The sequence below is a fragment of the Prinia subflava genome, chromosome 3 (assembly GCF_021018805.1).
Source record: "Prinia subflava isolate CZ2003 ecotype Zambia chromosome 3, Cam_Psub_1.2, whole genome shotgun sequence".
NCBI lineage: Eukaryota > Metazoa > Chordata > Aves > Passeriformes > Cisticolidae > Prinia > Prinia subflava.
In genome coordinates, this window is record NC_086249.1 from 100,058,953 (window position 1) to 100,072,320 (window position 13,368).

The window sequence follows — 13,368 nt, forward strand, 5'->3', positions numbered from 1 at the left end:
CTGGAGTTGAAATGGATTTATCTGCAAATGTGTGTGGAGTAGGGGAGGAATGATTTCCCTATTACTTCTTAGTCAGGAAGGGTCTATTACTCTGCACTGGAATTAACCAGGATAATGTGATGCTTTTCCTGCAATAGATCTGTTAAAGCTGATTTTGTTTTTACAGATGAAAATCACTCAGAAGGTGTCTGCTAGCTAGCCATAAAGTATGTTTAAAATGAAAGAATGACTTGTCACAAAAAAGTGTAGTGAGACAATTAAGCAGCAAGTTCAGACTCGGGAAGGCCAGGATCCATTCCTTATCCCACCACAGGCACGAGAGCAGTACTTGTATTATCTGCAGAACTCCTCCTTGGGAATGCAAAGTGCCTCGCGCTATTTTAAGTCACCCCATCTCAGTGTCTCAGTCCCCCATGTGCAAAATGGGAGACAATAGCAAAGAAGTCTCACAGGGACTGTGAGATGATGAGATGCTAAAGAAAGAGAGGCCATATGTGTTCCTAAAATAAGTAACAGCATGGATAGGGCTATTTTGGGACAATAGAGCTGTGCTAGCTTTGCATGCAACTGCCTGCACCACAGCAGATACGAAATCACAGACTCATAGAATGGTTTGGGTTGGAAAGCACCTTTAAAGGTAATCCAACACCTCTTCAATGAGCAGAGACACAGGAGTTTAAATCTATAGGAGTTTAAAACCCCCACGTATTCATATATGTATATTGTATTATCTCTCTAAGGTGAATGATTTGAGGATTTAGACTGCTCAGGTGACGACATTCAGGAATTCTGGCAGGTACTGAACTCCATGTTTCAGTGGCATAGATAATGCTGTCAGCTAACTCAATAGTGCTGGCATTATCAAGTTGTTTCTTCTAAGGGGATATCCAGGGAAGGGAACAGTGCTTTGGTGACTGCCTGTGCTGTTCCCTGGTGCCCACACAGACAGGGAGGGTGAGGTGAACCCCAGTGCCATGTGCAGGAGTGATGCAGTGAAGAGCAGCAATGGTGGTAACACTGTCTCATTTCAGTGAGGCTCTAAATATCAGACTTAATCACCTTTAAGTGCCTTGTGGTGGCTTATGCCCTTCTGCAGTGTAACTTTTTATACCCGCCTTGGAACAATAAAAGATAAAAGCTTTGAAATATACAGCTATAAAATAAAGATCATGTGGGGCACACACATAGCTTGTGCCTTTGTGCCTTCAATAAGGTCTCACAAACTCATTTTTCCTGTCAGGTACAGCCATGCCCCATACTGCACTATAATCCAAGTGGCTGGGAGAAAAGAGGACACCAGAGAGGATCACTGGAACTCACAAACAGACTTTCAGCAACTGGAGATGAGAGTAGGTCAGAAGGTTTGCTGAATGTATGTCTTACGTCCAGGTACCTCATCACCCAGAAATAGTTTAGGTATTTGTCTACATTTGGACCTAGCAATTTGGTTGTGTTCAACACAGAGATTCTGATTTGATCAAATAACCCAGAGTTCTACCTTATAAACTGGTCTTTCATATGTGTGTAATAACACATATACTCATATGATAAATTTCTTATTGTTGTTTAAATTAGAAATGTCAGTGATACTCACTGCCTTTGAAATTCCTGAACAGATGCAGAAGAGGATTGTGAAAAATGAATATTGAAAATTAGCCATGCTTCTCCAAATCTCAAAAATACAAATGTGTTTAACACAAATGTGATTTGTGTTAAACTGCTTTACATATTCTAATTTATTTGCTCTTATTTATGGATACTTCCCATGTTTCTTTGCCAGAAAATAAAGTGTGTTAAGCATGTGTACATGCAAAAGAAATTATCAGACGGAATTGCTACAATCATTTTCACTCAGGGTTCAACTCTGAAAGGTGCTGAGCACCACAGCCACATGCACTTGAAGAGAATTAATGTGCTCACAGAGTTCTATGTAATGTACATTAAATACAGATATAACTGGAATGATTCACTATATTGGGCATAACTGTAAGGTTTTGGCAGGAGAAGGGGCTGCAGGGTGACCTGTGTGGGGGTGAGGGGTTGCCCTGTGCTGGTCCCAGACATTTCCAGCTGGCTTTGCAACAGCCAACTCAGACCCACCAGTGCCCCAAGAACAAACCAGGGAGAGGAGCATATGGTGCCTCTGCAAAAACATATTTAAGAAAGGTGGCAGCCACTAAACAAGGAGAGATGCCAGAGAAAGAGAGATGCCAGAGCTGGCATGGAACAAGCAGGGGCAAGAGAGACACCAGAGGAGGGGAGATGCTGGAGAAACAGAAAAAACAAGAGGAGACCAATCCAGGGCAAAGCAGGGGCAGAAGAAAATGAGAGGCTGGAGCAGGAGTGAGGAGTGTCTCAGGAGCAGGTACAGCTCTGTGGGGACTGTGGCCCACTGAGAAACCTCAGAGCATTTGAGTAGGCAAACAAGGAGCAATGAAAGAAAAGGGAAAATCACACAGTGACCACCTTCTTCTGTGCTGTCCATTGTCCCATCAAGGAGCTGAGTGTGTTGTGCAGAGAGGGGACGGGGATGGGGCTGGGAAGAAGAGCTTTTACAGAGGGAAGTGGTATTTAAATACCAGTTTAAATCTTGTTTATTTCTCAATACTGGAATAAAGACTTAAAAGCTTATGTTAATGGCAATAAAATACATTTTGTGAAATTGCCCAACACAACTCCTTTTTCCCCTCACAACATTTGGATAACAAAAGAATCAACTGAAACCCTTATTTCAAATCTGAAATAACTACCTATAGTTTAGGAAAAATGAGAACCTTTCCCCTCAGCTGTCTTTCTTCACATTTTCACCATATTTACCCCAGATCCAAATAAGTCTGCATTTTTATGAATTGGACAATGCCCAATAACTATGGGAATTAAAAGATAATAATGTGCTAAAACAGCGACTGCCAGATCTAGACAGACACAAGGGACAAGAAGAAATGTTTTTTCCTGACTATCCAGCTGCTTTGAATTCAGCAGAAACACAGTTTCCCTCTGAGAAACCCAGAGAAAATGGCTTGCAGTGTGTGAAGCTGACCCGCCCGCTCACTGGGGAGGGACTCAGCCAACCCAGGACATGGAAGAAGTGACATGAGCGTTCTGAGGAGGGGGCCAGGCTTCTCCCTGTTCCAAGATAGATTAGAGCCAGAGAAAGGATGGGATGGGATGCTAGTAAGCCTGTGCTGATTCTCGGATGATGCTGGCCCTCACCCAGCCTCTCTCATCAAGGAGGGCTTGAACTTATGAGAACTGGTCAGGGTCCCTGCAGTGCTGGAGCCAGTTAAGTGCCAAGAGAGTGGAGTTTCTCCATCTCCAGCTTCCTTTCCCTTGGCGTGTTGAGAATTCCCCGCTGCCAGACTGACCAGCCCAAAAGCTGAGGAGCTTGAGAACGAGCCCTGATTGTTGTCCAGCACTCACAACAGCCTGGCAGACCTTGGAATTTCCCCATTCTCCCATCCTAAATGCAGGAGTACTGCAAAAAAAGTACTGCTGAAGTTGGAGCAAACTCAGATTTTAAGCACAGCTCCCGCCACTCTTCCCTATTTCCACCAAACAGGTTCAAACTTTGGTATTTTGTGGACAGAAGCTGGAAAGGACTAGGAACTTTGCAGAAAGCTTGTGTGGATGATTTATGGGCAAACCATTGCTAATTCACCAAGGGTGTTCAATTTTTAAGTATGATTGCCTTTTCAGTCACTCCACAGATCTTCAGCTCCAACAAGGGCTTGGATTAGAACTTTAGGGGATTTATAATCAACAGTCCACAAGGCTGAGGTATGCAGATAATATTTATCTCAATGAAACTCTTTCCACATTATGATGATCTGAATTTAATTACATCAGCTTCATCCATCAGCTGACAGGCAGTTGCAGTCTCTCCACTTAGATTGTCTCTCAGATCATTGAACTCACAGCATAACCAAGAAGACATCCACCCTTAAATCATCTTCCCTAAAGCACGGAAACACACGAGTTCTTTTAGGAAAGAAAAGATTTTTTTTTTCTTTAGTAGAGACTCTCTATTAGGCATGTTGAGTCTGGTATAACCATGTCCTGTAAAACTTTACTGGCTTATTTGTTTTGTGCAAAGTAGCACAACAACAGCTGCTCTTTATGGACTGAAACTTATACCTGGCACTGAAATGATCCTTGGCTTCATTTTATAAAGCTGTGGAAAACCTCAACCTGTGATTATTTTGTTAGCTTTAAAAATGACTTTTGTTTTCACTTGCCTTTAGTACTCTCTAATTGTGTTAGGGAGTTAGCTGCATAATTTCCTTGTGTTGATTTGGAAAGTATTCTTTCTGCCATAAGATCCATGTGTGTGTTTGTAGCAAGGAAAGTTTCAGTTTGTGATTCAAAAGCTGCCATTCAATTAGATATGGACATTTCAACTTCAGTTTGGCAAAAACACTGCAATGATTTCCCAACATCACAGATGCTTTATCTGCACACAAACCCTCCAGATGCTCATGCTGTCACATACATGCTGTTGAAGGCTGTCCAAAAATGCTCCAAGATCCTAAAAGCATTTACAAAATCAAGCACAACTGCACTCAACAAATCACCAAAATATGAAGAGAGTGCAGACACTGCAACGAAAGCATTGACCCCAATGGGCAGGCACCAGCACGAGCTGAGCACCTCTGGAAGATTAACTCAGGATGGAAAGGGATCTCCAGAGGTCTCAGTTGTTTTGTTCTTTTTGTTGATAACTGATCCATCTTTGTTTTTTTAGACAGGCAAGAGCAGGTTCAAACCTTTAGGGCCTGACTCAAAGCTCCCCCTGTAATCAGAAAAAAAATGCCATAGCTGTAGGGGTTGGTGGTGTAGGTCTCTGATGTGTCCTTGAGAAAACATCAATTAAAATGCTAGAACACACTAAATGGCCAAATTTCATGTGGGAAACTCTTTTCTAAAGCTGTTTTTAATATTAGTTTAATTTTGCTTTTAGGCCTCTCTATTTGTTTGAAATTTTGCTACTTGTGTCTGTAACCTTAGAGAATGGAGTATCCACTACTGACAAGCCTTGCCCAAATCCATCTCTGTGGTTCTTGGGCCCCTCAGAGAAAGACTGCAGCCTCACCTCGTAAGTGAAAAGGAAAAAAGTGCTTGGCATCATGACAGTTCAGAGAAAGATACCAGGAAGAAAAAAACATTTAATGGTCTGAACCCACCTACAGGAAATGAGCAATTTCTACTGGAACTTCTCTGAAAAGAAAGTCACCACCACAGGGATTTCCACTGCAGGAGAGAAATAACTCCAAAGTCTCCCCATTGGTACTGGATTTCTGATAAAGTCATCTCCCAGCAGAGGACTGGAGCAGCCCATTGCCTCAGTCCACAGCAGCTAGAGGGAGAGCAGAACTTGCACTCATTATTTTCCAAATCCTGTTTCTGTCAGGGGAAAGGACTCTGGGGCATTTTCTGGCCATCAGTAAAGTTTGCTGTGAAAAGGGAGTGACGAGCAATCAAAATCAGTCAAATCACTTAAGAACAGTGCTTGAAGGAGTTTTGGAAATTATGAGGGGTTTGTCTCAAAACTCCTTTCGATGTAATGTGTTGTGAGAGAATATCTGATGGGAACACCAGTTCAGCAAAACATGAAACAGGTACTTAATGTAAACTTAAATACAAAATAAAAATTAACCCCAGCCAAGTATAATCCACAGAATTCCCAAGAGTCTTTTCAGGTACTTCTTTGCATGAAGTTATTTCTTACTTGATCCGAGAAACCACCGTACCAAATCTATTCCCATTTCTCTCTTCTAGGAATGGTCCGAAATCATTTCTTTCCCATCAGAAAATTACATTAGTTAAAAAAACCCCAGAAATATTCCCCACCCTCCTGCTTCTGAAGAAGATAAGAAGATGATGTGGGGTTACACCATGGACTTCAGGAGATGCTCATAATTATAAAATTTTTCCTTGATCAGTTTGGAAGAGAAAACAGTATATAGCAGTCAAATGCTAAATATAACCTACTGAAGTCACTGGAGAAGGCCTGGCACTGCCATGGCTGAATTTGGTTTGGCTTCACATATGTGAAGGGTTTGTTTTAAAAGCACAAGAATGTCAAAAGGACAGAATTAGTACAGTGAGATATATTCTCAGCGTCTGAGAACGCTGTGTGCAGGTTCTGCAGTAATGAGTCTGATAAAATCTCTCAGGTTCATCTGTGCCATCCTGTACTCTTTAGCAGCACAGGGAAAATTATCTTCCAGAGCAAGAGTAATAAATTTTGGATGTGAAAAATATTTAGCTCCCAGGACTGTAGCTATGCATGCAGATAGGAAGTAGAAATGAGAAGAATGTTAATCTGACCAGCCTCCTCTCAGCCCAGGGATGCAAGGGCTTTTCCTTGCTGAGGGTCGAAGAGACCCTCTAGTCCCACAACCATTTTCCTTACCTAAAAATGAAAAGAACCCACAAATAACAAAATTCAATCACAGGTCACAAACAGCCAACAGCAAATTTCTTCCATCCTTGCCCCAGACAAAACTGCAAAACCTAAAATTTGCATAGTGGAACACTATAGGTTCCAAAATGCCCCCCACTTAAATAAGCACTGTTCTGTTCATAGCTTTCTTTACAGAATGCAGAGTGTAAAGCTTTAGTGCAGACACCCAAAAGAAAGGAAGAACAGCATTTAAAGATTTAATCACCATATGGATTTCAGAAAGAGGCAAATTTTTTTCCGGTCTTCCCTATGTAATTTCTTTATTTTCCTGATTTACAAAATAAAGCACTGCTCCCTCTTCCTTTCTGCTTCACTAGGATGTTATGAAGACCATACATAGAGTACATTGAATATGCAAAATAGTATTTAACTGATTTTGCATTCAACAATCAGAAAAACATGTTCCTTTGAATTCCATCTAGCTTTATTGGAAAATTATTTGCTTCAGAAAATTTGTTTCTGGCACTTTAAAACACTGTACTGTGTGATAATTCGGGTTTATTCTCATCATTTATTGACTTGTTAAGCCATTTCATTTAATGTTAATGATGCAAACCATCTTGTTTAATGCTTTGATGCTGCCCAACATATTATTGCTTTGGTCTGCAGAATAGACCATTTTTAATATCTCTCCTTTAAAAACACTATCGTTATTTAATTTTTATTGCATAAGTTTTACAAAAATGCCATCTCAGAACAAGTAATTTGTAGATTAACTAACACCACAACAGCTTTTAAAATCACTCAGTGCTCCAGAGCATTAACCTAAGACACCATAGCAAGAATTTTATGAGCTCTTGTGTTTGGGACAAGTACCATGATTTATTCACACTACAATGTCCCTTTTTAAGAGCCAGATTCAGCACAGTGCCATGCAGTGTCACTGCAGCATCACTGAGCTGGAATGTTGTGTTTATTGACACAAGAATGTTCTGGGCAGAAGCTTTCCAGAGAAAGAGACAGTGTAGTTTTGGGAGCAGCCTTTAATTGAACAAAGTTCCTGTTCAGTGTCAGGAGAAAGTGATTTTTCTGATTCTTAGTCGAGGCTGACTGGCTGGGGCAAGCAGGAGTGGGAAGCTGAGCTGCTTCAGGGAAATACTGCAAGAATCTTGTATGACTTAGCATTGCTGATGACATTTTAACCCTATTTCTACTGAATGGAGCAGTTCATTGGGTTTCATTTATACTACAAATAGTTTATAAGGAGGTGAATATTTTTAATGTGCTCTGAGAAAGGATGGTATGGAGATTCAAGAAAAAAAAAAGAGACACTGAATTTTGCAAATGTACAACAGAGTCTCAGATCCAGGATAAGTATACATAAAAATAGGAGCAGGGTCCTCAGAAAAGTAACTTTCTATCAGCAAGGTTCTTGTTTTCCTAGGTCCTACTGTAGTTTTTGATTTTGTTTGGGTTTGCTTGGGTTTTTTTTTTTCAGAAGTAGAAAAAGCAAAATTTAATCAGAGGTCAATCTAAAGCATCTTTTACCCACCCACAAAGTAGGTTGTATGGTTTTTCTGGTTGTTTTCTTTTCTAATCCCTTTCCTCAATGTTCCAGGTTACAAGATTTTCTTTTCCATTCCAATAGTTTCAGAAACCAAATTGTTTACTTCAATGCTCTGTTCCTTCCTGCATGATTCTCAACTTCAGTCGTGCCATTATATGAAAGACATTTTTGTCTGACATTTCATAGAGCTTATGAGAACAATACATTTCATGCATCACCTTTGTATTTCATTTCAAGCCACTGAAAGGTAAACTCCATTCAACCCCACTGAGGTTATCTGTCTTATCCCAAGTCCTCACTGGCTTGGAGGGCCCTTTCACACAACTGCTCAGACAAAGCCCTGCATTTGCCATTGCTCAAGCTGCTTCCTCACCCACAGCTCAGAGCCCCTTTGAGCAGTTTCTCTCTTTCACTTTATGAACAGATATTTTTCCTTTTTCTTTTCTTTTTTTTTTTTTTTTTTTAACACAGGAGACCCTTACAATGGTTGTTTTAAATCTGACAACAGCTCTCCAGTAATCCAATGGCAGACAGAAAATGCTGAGATGGAAATCAGCTGAGCAAGTCTATAATCAGTTTGAGAGACCACCAGGGAAAGTACCCAAAGCAAGCACCAAAAACATACTTAGAGAAATTGTTAAATGAGCCAAAGAAAAAGCCTTTCTGTAGCTTGCAGTTGAAATGCTGCATCCATCTTTATCTTTCTGAAGGTGTATGCAGCTACAGTGTGGTTTCGAATTCCATAAGGTAAGATGCAATGGGCAAAGGATCATTTTTTCATGTTATATTACCAAAAACATCGTCCTATCTCCCTGAAGTTCCCTCCTTGGCCTTTACAGATGTTAATTATTACAGTGTCATCCCTTTAGCTCTCAGGCATGCCATGTCCTCCCAAGCAAGTATCAGTAACAAGTGAGACCCAGGAGACAGCACAACTGTGTTTGAGAGGAAGTGGCACTGCCACTAAAGAAAGTGTGACTAACAGGAGAATGGTCAGCATGGTTGCATTTGGCTGTCTCATTTGGAAGTCTAATTTGAAAGGCACAGAAAAGAAAATCTGGCTTAAAGCCATGGATAAATCATCACTTAATTCAGGTATGAATCTGTGCCGGTGAGGAGGCGAGTCCACCTCCAGCCAGCAGCTCCTGCCCCGCTGCTTAGAGCAACATCAAAGTTCCTACAGCCACATCACGACCTGGCTCACAGAGCTGAATCACTGAGAAGGGACTCACCCTGAGCTTTGTTCAGTAAGCTGAGAGGAGACCCACAGCCCATGCAATGCAAAGGTTTGGGGGATGACCAAAGTTGTGGGAGAATAGGGATGACACCACCCCTCTCAAAAGCAAGAAGCTATCAGCTTAGCTCAGCAATCTTCACACTTATGGTTGCAATGATTACCTTCAGAATTTAGAACATACCTAAAGCACCTGGACCGTTCAACAGGAGCCTCTATTGAGCTCAGGATGAAGATAACATAAAAGCTTAATGGCAACAAATTATATTTTAAGTCTTAACTACTCCATTGTTAACAATTTTAGTAGAAACAGCAAGCTAAGGTGTTTATCTGCTGGCAGTGACTTCTCCCCTGGGTGAACTTCAATTAAATCTCTCCAACCATAGGGGGAAGAATGTAAAATTTAACTCTCTCTCTTTCTCACCACATCCTAAATCTTCTCAAACTGGAGGAAGAAGTGCATTTCCAGAAAGGCTGAGTAGTCACAACAGGATATTAGGTTTGTGGGGCTGCAAAACACAAAAGGTCACAGCAGAGAGGGCTCATTAACCAAAAGTGTAAAAGACCACCTTTGTCCTTCTCAGTTGGAAAAGTGATGAAGGCAAATTTCAGAAGCCAACTCTTAAACCTAACAGCTATGGAGAAAGAGTAAATTAGCTCTAGCCTTCACTGAAATGAAGCCAAAGCCCTGCCCTGCTGTCACAGCTGTGTTTGAGCACAGACACAGGTAGTTATTGCTGAGTTTCTGACCCGCTGGAGAGTCACTCCCCCACTTACTGTGTGACAAGTGCCTGACAGGCCTACACCCACAAGCTCAAGCTGGGTTTTGATGTTAATATTAAGCAGTTGTGCCAGAGAAGGGATAATGGTCTTGGTATTGCTCATGCATCCAGAGAAGAGATAATGCTCTTGCTTTTCTTTTAACTTTTGGATGACTAAAGTACCAGCTTCAGTCTTTAACAAGAATTAGGAACAGAGATAGCTCAAGTGTTGTCAGCTAAAGTGTGCTAATCTCACAGTGCAGCTTATGAGGTTTTGCAGATTGTCTGTAAGATTTAGCCTGGCACTCCTAAAGGCAAGTTCCCTCATAGTAAGCTAATAAATTGTAGTGAATTGCCTTCTTACCTCTTATGAAACCACATAAGCTCAAACAAGTGGTATAGAAACACTTAAATTCTGTGTTGACATGGAAGGAAACACCAAATTCCAGTTTCATCCCAGCTCTCACCAAAAGTTAGTGGTTCCATGTTAAGATGCTCCTCCCTCAGTGGGAAGGGAGCACCCAAAATTTGTAGATACTTGGGGTCGAATGGAATGATGTAAGTCAGAGGGTACCTGCAAAAGCTTACAAAGTTTTTTTAGCAAACTACACACCTGGCATGGAAATTGGTGTGTTAGTCCCAGAACCCCTAGTATAAGCAGTGGGTTTTGGATTAAGGGATAAGGTGAAAGGGAAAAGGGAAACAGAGAGATGAATTGAGGAGGGAGAGAGAAATAAAAGAGAGGATAAGAGATCACCACTCCTTATTCCAGTATTGATCCAGCTGTGGTGTCCAGGGTCCTGGGGTGCAGGTGCAGAGCAAGTGCACTGGGCTTTGTGGGGATACCTATTTATAGGTAAGTTTTCACTGCCTGGCGAGAAGTTTCTAGCTTTCCATGCAAATTAATTATTTCTGCCCACTCCTCTAGACCTTTCTGGAAATGAGTCTCAGGCTTTGGGAGTCTTCAATGGTCTCAATACCCTCTACAGTCTACACCTGCTTCTCAACCTCATCCTTATGCTTGCACTGTGTTGGGCTTATCTCCAGGAGCCAGAACAAGGGCATTAGTCCAGAAAAGTGCTGCCCTACCTCTGCAGAGCCCCTTCTCTAGCCACATCCTATTCTTTCTCAAGGAGTTCTTGTCTGTTATTACCAGCAACCCTCGGTTGGCTCCACAGCCATCTGGCTATCAGTGTTTGAGACACTTTTTAATCTTCTAGGCTTCCACATTTCTTCTGACTCAGTTTCTGCCACCCACTCCGTGCATGCTCTTAGCCACTGTTTCCCAGAAAGGGCGGGTGGTGGGATAGGACGGGCATCTGTGGAGGGGACAGCAGATGAAGCGCTCCCAGAAGTTGGAGCATCTTTTAATTTTCGGTCCGAGGACCGACACAAAGGCAGCGAGGCTGCAGCCGCAGCTTCGACCACGCGATGGTGCCAAAGCGCCCCGGCTCGGGGATTCCCTGCCTGCCAAAATCGCCGGGAACAGGTGAAGGAAAAGGAAACGCACGAATTAGCTGCCATCCATAGGCATCGCACACAGGCGGATTGCTCTCCGCGGCTTCAGGAGTTCTTTCTCACAGATCTCGTTCCTCATTAGCGCTACAATGTCAACATAGAGAAGCTGTGTGCCTTTAATTATATCAATTACCCTTAAAACCATACTCACTTCCTATATGCAATGACATTAAAATGCATTTTGATTAAGCAAACTGAACTAAAAATAGTGTTTAACGTGACTTTGAAACTAGTAAAATTAATTACAGATGACCATCTTCCCCAGAACTGTTACATCGATATTACGGTCTCAGCAGACTGCAGTGTTGTGTTCTAGAACAATACATAAAACACGTTTCTAAAACTCGGCTGTGATCACTGAAGGCAGGGAGTGGCTGCGCGGGCAGTACAGGCTGAAGTACAGGCCACAGAGGAAAGGTTCTCCCTGTCTCCCCACTGCCCTGCTGCAGGACCTCGGGTGAATCAGTCACCTCACCAACACTCTGCTCCAGCCACTGCAAACACTGCCGGGCTGGGACTGCCCTGACCAAACACGGGTACAGGGGCACTCCCGCCTCCAGTGAGCCCAGGGTGCTGGCAAAGTCACAGCCAGGGCCACGGTGAGAACTGCGAGAAAATGCCTAAAGTCTGCTGGAGCAGTGCCAGAAAATCACAATTTTGAAGTTGTGACATTTGTACTGATACACAGAAAGAGACATATAGTTTTCTTTATATGATGTGCATATAAAACCTAGCAAAAGGAACCCTAATATGGGCTTCTTGTGTGTATTTGGAGGCTTTAACTGTAGTTCAGCCCTACAGAGAGAAAACTTGCAATCCTCTTTAAGACAGCTATTGACTGGCAGAAGTAAAAGAGAAAGGCACTTCTCCTTTTAAAAAAGAAAAAGAAACAAGGTAAGACAAACCCACCTTTTAGGGAGGGCAGAACTCATTTTGCTTATTATTTGAGACCTCAGGAAATCAGCTCTGACACAGTTTGGCTCAGTAACAACAGGTTTGCTGCAGGTTTTTATTGGTTTTCAAGGGTTGTTTTTTGAGTCCTTTAAAAATTATTCGAGCTGCTTTTGATTTATTTAGCCTTGGTATCCACATTTGTAAAAATAACTGTTTCTGCTTCCATAGATGGAGTGTGCAAATGGGGATAGGAATGAGGAGATCACAAAGCAGCAAGGACCAACAACTTTTCACATGAGACCTGTATAAATTGCACTCAGTATAAATCACCAGGTTGGGCTCAATTGTCTCGTTTCTCACCTCCCAGGATGTCAGCAAGGTGTATCAAGGTCAGAAAAGATAACAGAAAAAAGAGTTTTGTCTGCTCCATTTTATTTTAGAATCTTTTGCGTAATCTCTGTGCATAAATTTCCTTTGAGACTGTAAATCCTAGTACCAAAAGGGGCATTGCTCACCCTGTGTGCTTCTGGAGCTGGTAACTCCAAGCGGCACCTGGCACTGGCATTTCATTCTTTCCAGTAGGATACAACTGGCCCGAATTTCATCACAGCAGCCAGAAAAATATTTTCCAGTTAAAGCATCATTTTGGAAATGATGGTTGAGACAATTACTCAGCTAGCAACTGGTCTAGATTTAGTAGTAACACAATGAAATCCAGTGATAACACAGCAGTCCAGTTTAGACCATCAGTGGCTCTTTGACTCAGCCTTTTCCTCATATTCCCTCTTCTGCCATCATTTCACCCATAACACTGTTGGTACAGACGGGGCTGGAGGCAAAGGCAGCATCCAAGTGCCACGTGAGCAATTCCTGCCCAAGACATTTCTGCACAGCACACTCCTAAAAGTGCCAGGGAGTGCTGCTATTATGCTTACAGCTGACACTTTGATTTTGTGACTGCTACTAGCAGTATATGGCTTTATAAAAATTA